Raw genomic sequence first — 6,805 nt, forward strand, 5'->3', positions numbered from 1 at the left:
TGTGAATAAACCTTTAGTTCTTAAATTTTATTTTACTCCATCCCACTTGGACTGGCTGTTGTAGCTTTTAAATAAATAAGAAAAAATAAAAATCTGGACTTCAGTGGTACACTCAATTCCACTGATATATAATTTGAACTTTATGGCTTATCAAGCGATTGTACCCTAGGCGACGACACTGACCGAGTTCTAATGTAAAATAAAATTTTTGTGTCCAATAAAGTCGTCTGTTTCTTGCGCAGGAATTGCGGTGACGTCAGAACGACGCAGAGTTCTGATTGACTTTGGAAGGATAGTGAGTAGACCTCAGTGCCAGATGCCTTGAGGTGTACCTACTATTTCTTTCAATCAGCCAATAAGAGCTTGGCGTTTTGACATCATCGCAACCCCTGTGCAGGAAGCAGACAAACTTGCGATCGGCATTGAGACGAAAATGACCAATTTTATGTGTGGGGCAGTCTGCGTAACAGTGAAGTGGCATTGCCAAAATACGCCCTCACGACGTCATGTCCTGGTGTCTTGCAGTTGCATGCTCAGAGCGCGAGTAAAACACTGCATACCGTAACTCTTCATATGTTTTCTAGTTTCCAATGTACTTTGTGTTTGTGCAAGAATATAAAAATATATATATATTTGATTATATTGGGGGGGAGGTAAGCTTCATTGGAAACCTATCAGTAATTAACATGTGCAGGCCTTCCAATGAGATTCTACTTTCAACGCAGGAGCTTAAAAAAGCACAGAAAAGAAAAAATTTTTTTTTTTTTAAGTTTGGTTGCAACACACGTGTCAAAAAATAAATTTTAAGCAGAAAAAAATTTTTAGAGCAATACTGACGGCGCGAGATTTATTTTTAATTTTGCACGCGAAGTCCATGACATCACGGAATGGTCATACACTCTTTCCACTTCAACGAGATCGTCATGCACACTCTCCACCTCAACGTAATGGCCAAGCCGATCCACCTCTTCTCCACGCGCCCGAAATGCCAAGAGAGAAAACAAGTGGAAAGGAGGTGACTACCAACTAAATCACGCCTCGTGCCGTCAGTATTGCTCTAAAAATTTTTTTGCACATAAAATTTATTTTTTAAAGAGATACTACAACAAAATTTTGGCACTTATTTTTTAGCCTATACGCTCCGTGCGGGAACTATAGGGGGCGCTTTCAAAAACGCGCGTAGCGCCGCTAGCGGAGGAGCTGGCGTTCGACAGTGAGCGCGCTCAGCAGCCTGCGGCGCCTTTTCGCGTGCAAAGCTGTGGCGGCGGAAGCGCGCACGGACGGAACTTTTGCTTTTTGAGCCGGTAAGTTGAGGGTGACGTTGCATGAGTGCTGGGAGAGATTTGATAAAGGCATTTAGGCAGTTCTCCTCTCCTTATATATTGAGTTTGAGTTGTTATTAGGGGTAATTTCTTTAGTTGTGGTCAAAAAAGGGGTTTGAGAAATTTTCCGAAGAGCAAGACGGCCGCCACCATAATTGCTCTCAGTGGGAAATTTGTTTCGCTCGTCGCTGTAAACGTAGGACTGCTGGGACGATGATATTTGGAGGTGAGTGAGATGTTCACTAAGTGTGCCAAGTTTTATTAAGACAGCAGGTGTGAAAGTTATCGTTCTAACGAATAAAGAAATAAAGCTGTCAGGAATATCCAATATTGGATCCAAAATCTTGTGTTATAACCGGGCTGTGCGAAGTGTAGATTTGGACACACAGTTTCTTGGACATGACCGTAACTTGACACAACAGTTATAATACCAAAAATAGGTGGCATAGGGAAACCAGGTGGAAATTAGGTTTGGGCGACGTAACTGAATGGGAAACGGTTTTGACCGTGAAAGGGCTGTGAAGAGAATACCACTGGTCGTTGGAGATGGAGACTTTACAGGTAGGAAGAGACTACTGCACTGTACTTCCAATTGAAGCACCTTTACGAAAGGTGGCTTCAAAGCTGAGAAAACCAAGTTCTCCGGCCAATTAACACACGGTTTGGCCGTCAAAGGCTTTTGCGGTCAGCTGTTGTGTAGTAATCTGGTTGTGCGAGGGGCTGATTTTCGGCACACAGGTCTTGGACAACCGTAACTTGACAAAACACTTATTATACCTAAAAAAGATGGCATAGTTTAACCAGGTGGAAATATTTTTGAGCGGCGTAACTAAATGGGAACCGGTTTTGACCGTCAAAGGCTGTCAAGAGAATACCACTCATCATGGCCGGGAGGTGCACACTTAACAGGGAGGAAGGTACCAGTGGACGGTACTTCCAGTTCGAACAACTTTGCGATAGGTAGCTCTAAAGCCGAGAAAAAAAAAATTGTCAACAATTTAAGACATGGGGTGTCAGTGTTTCCACATCCAAAAGGAGGCCGATTAAAAAAGAAAGCACACCACATAAACTTCCATACTCAAACATCGATTGTCCATTCATTCCAAGTTTCATTGTAGTTTTCCTTAGATTCATATTGGTCCCTTTTTGTACCATCCGAATCTTTCTTCATGAAGTACAGACGTGCCATGCTGGTCTGGAAATATCATCGACACGTACGAGGAGGACGAAACTTCCTTGGAGGGCATTCCTTCAACGAAATTCGCACTGCATACCCGTGAATGTGGGATGGCTTTACTGGTACGAAAACAAACGCAGAGCGCAAAGCGGCAGTGTAGAATATGTCAGCCGTGCCGACACAGTGGCAGACATGATCCGGAGACCAAATTTCTCGCGTCTTACGCGACCGGTCCATCGTTGTCGCTGTCCCACAAAACATCGGCGAGGTGAAAAACTGTGAAACTTCGTCCCCACAAGATACGACGCATAAATATTGGAGCACTTAACGACGCAGCAGTTCATGCTGTCAACCCAACGCAACCGCACCGCTCCGACTTCAATGCGTACCAGTGTACGCGGCGTGGTTTCGTTTCGCTGGGACTCTCGCTGCCTACCTTCGGTAACGGCCGCGCGGCGGCGCGCCGGTCGCGTCGCACGGAGTGTATATGTGTTCAAAGGAGCAGTATCACATCACACACACCAATTTCATGGTAAAAAAGGCATGAAAAGGAATTTTAAAACGAATTAAGCTATTAGCAAAAAGCACCTCGTGGATGTTGCTAACGCCTCATTTATAATGCCCGTCTAGAAGCCTTGACAGGTAGTGACGGTAACTCTCGCCTCCGGCCACCATGAGAAGAGGGGAAGGAGGAACTCCCCTCTCCCTGAGAATCTTTTTGTGTGTGACCCAGAAGTCGCTATTGTCCCTCTACAAGACTATAGAAGATAAACCCGTCAATCAAAATTCGTAAAAAAGCAGTCGCTTCAGTGGCTAGAACGACTTGGACATCCTTTTGACATCAGCCTCGCCGCAGCTTTGCTCGTCCCGAGACAAACTACGTCATGATTGCGGCAGATGTCACATGCTTTCCGCTGGCTGCTCTCCGAGCGCTTGCCAGAGTGGGCCGTTTAAACGAAAAACACAGCCACCAGGCTCAAAATACAAATGTGTGATTGTCATTTACGGATATTGTGGATCATATTCAACCTATTTGTGAACCCGACGGGTATATTTCAAATTTCGTTGAAATATCCCTTTAAGAGACGCCGGGGTTTTGACAGGTGGCAGCCGGATACGACGTCTTAAAAAACCTCCGACACGCCGAAAAAAAATAATTTTTTTCATGCTAGGCGTTGAAATGGCATGTCATGACATTACAAAAAAAAAATGTTTCCCTATAGAGGTGCGTAGTTTTTTTTTTATAAAAATAGAAATACGAGGCCCAATTCAAAGTTCCCGCCAGTGCACTGTGACGTAACAGTGTACCGCAAGGTGTCGGGGCGGTACACCTTGCGGTGTACCGCCCCGACACTTCAGTTTTTTGTGTGTCAAAGTTTTAATTCTCATCTCTGTATGTTTTGTTTTTGTCACACCCGATATTTTGGGTTATTTTGGACAAAGCACCACCTCGCAACAATGGTACTTGTGACTGCCGTGTAGTAAAATGTCCTTGAAGCACCTCTGCCCGTTTCCACTAGGACTGGGCGTGGATTAGAAATTTTAACCCGATTAATCGCCACCCTTTAATCGATTAATTAATCGATTGCACTGATTTTTATAAATATATTAAAAAGAATGGCAACAACTTGTCTTGCCTTTAAAGACTTATTTTACTCTGTTACACGGTGCAAAGAACACTTAGAATTGAGGATATATATAGTTCAACAATTCAAAGACTCAAATATTTTGCTCCAGCTCCGAAGGGAAAGAAGTTTGTCCACATTCTTCGACAGGAAGACAAGAAGTCGGGGCTTAGGTAATGCTTTCTTCTTTTTTCAGAAAAAGGGGCCTCGATGAGAAGGCGTTGATTGTTGTGTGCGTTTTGGCGATGGTCCTTGCTGCAGCGGCGTACATGGGTGCTTCGCTCGTAGGTGATACTGAAGCGAACTTACGCTTCCACTGTAAAAAAACGGCTTTTTGCAGATGATGCAGTGGACTTCCTTCAAGTTAAAAACTTCACCGCTGGAGTTTACTTTAAACCCAAACTTTTGAGCGAGATTGTCTTTCATACTCATGAACTCGTCCATTTTTACGGGCGGGCAAAATACTGGAATAAGTAACCATGGTGTTGTTTGCTTCCGAGCTTGTTTTTCTGCTTGTTTGTCTTGCCTGGGCAGGATGTGTAATAGATCCTCAAGACGTGAAGTTTCGCGGTCGTGCGGGGATCAATTGTGGGCCCGGCTTGTTCGTCTGGCCTCAACAGAACTGTAATGTATATCCTCGAACAAGTCACGCTTCGCGAGCACGAGAATTGAACCTTGCTCATAGCACCTGGCTGGGAATGGAAAACCGCTCGGGACAGAACGACCGGATGCATGCCACGCAGCGTTTTCTTTAAGGGAGGGGGGGGGGGGGGGGGGGGCATGAGTCGTCCCTAGTTTGGGCAGGTCGTCCAGGATAGAGCCATGTGTGCGTCCAGTTGACTTCTTTTTCAGTACCAATGAAAAAAACCGATTAACCGACTAAAAAATTGATCGCGATTAAGCATTGATTGATTAATTGGAACGTTAATCAATCGATTGCCCAGCCCTAGTTTCCACCCAAACAGTTTCTTTGCATATTGGTGCTGTATGCAGAGCTTGCTCCACTGTTGAGTCACTTGTTTCTCATTTGCCAAAAAATGCTTTTGGTCACTGCACTTTATGGTATGTGTGTCATTTTACTTCCCAGTGGTTGCACACTTTGCCATAAGACATTTTGGATAACAATGTTGAATATTAGTATTGTGGTGCATCGGTGGAATGCCCCTATGGGTCCTCGAAGTTAAATAAAATGGCAGGGTGTCATTATTTCTGGTTCAAAAAGGGCACTCGGTAACACCTAAACTGCAAATGTGGTAACCGGCCTTGGAGGGGTACCGAAACGCCACCCATTTTAGTGTCTAAATGTCAACTATGTTGCGACAACACCACAAAAGACACAAACTTTGTTTATTTTGTTTAAAATGATTACCAAATTGCACCTCGTGCATGTTGGCAAAGCTACTTAAAATATTGTTACGTCAACCTTCCCCAAAAAGCAGTGCCGCTCTGCAGAAGTACAGCACTGGGCTCAGAGTGCGCTTAAACTGTCAAACTCGGTCAAACCTGATTCCCTCTCCCCCAGCACCTTTTGAACTCCTTTGGCTGGGGAATACAGTTGCCGACCGTTCTTTTGGAGTTTGCAGGGACCGAAGAAACGTCCAAATAGTACAGCGGTCGGAGAAATCCACAGATTAAAAAAAACTTCCCTTTATTACATCTACCGTAAGCGGGCTTAAAAAAGAAGTGAATAGTGCCTTGCTTCAGGTTACGCTTTCGCTTGCGTTCGGCCCCTTTATATTAGCTTGAGAATCGCTGTCTTCTTTTCTTGGTTTATAGCCGCGCAGTGGCGGAAGAGAAGACGGGGCCATGATGTCCAAGCAAGCGTAGTTTGAAAACATGGTTCACCGAGGAGAGATGAGAGGTGCAAGTCCACAACTACAGAATGGCGAATAAACAAAGCAAAATCGTAACAATGATGATGATAATGACGCACAGCTAGAGAAAAAAAAAAGCTGTAGCGTAGAGTCACTTAGCGGTAGGAGTTGGCAGTACTCAAGTAGCACTGCCCAACCAAGCCAATTCATGTGCAGCCAACATAGAGTCTAAAGTGGCGGCTTTTCGGTCGTGTTTCCCGCTGATCGCTCGCGACTATTTTGTCCAAAAAGTAACTTTCAGATTTCAAGCTTTCCGAAACATCGGTCATGAATAGGCACTATTTCTACCGGGTAGGGCACGGTTCCTCCTTCAGGTCCGAAATATTGAACAAGTCCGAATTATAAGCTACCGCAAAATCGGTCACGAGTGTAGAAAGGAAGACAGGGAGAGCGTACGAGACTGAAAGGAAGAGGTCGGCATAGTTTTCGGGTGCAGGTGACGCACTTCGCCTCTGCTAGTGCCTGCCGCGTCGTCCAACTTGTTCTCGGACATCTCAAACGGCCAGGTCGTAATGTGTCGACGCCACCAAGTGGCAAAGCTTATAACCACGCTAGCCTCGCTGTAGCTTTGCCCGTGAAGGAAAACGCGACGCCAAAAACGCCCAAGTCGGAGAGCGCGACGCATCCCAAGATGCGTCGCGTTCTTTGACAGCTGCTCTTCGTACATGAAAAATGAAAAATATAGCCGTTCGTTCGAAATACAAGTGTGCAATTGTCATTAGCAGATATTGTTGATCATGTCCAAGTTGTTTCCAAATGCAAGAGGTATATTTCAAATTTAATTTCAATATCTTTTTAAAGTGCCAG

The sequence above is a fragment of the Ixodes scapularis genome, unplaced genomic scaffold, assembly GCF_016920785.2.
Source record: "Ixodes scapularis isolate PalLabHiFi unplaced genomic scaffold, ASM1692078v2 PGA_scaffold10__122_contigs__length_95168666, whole genome shotgun sequence".
In the NCBI taxonomy this organism is placed as follows: Eukaryota; Metazoa; Arthropoda; class Arachnida; order Ixodida; family Ixodidae; genus Ixodes; species Ixodes scapularis.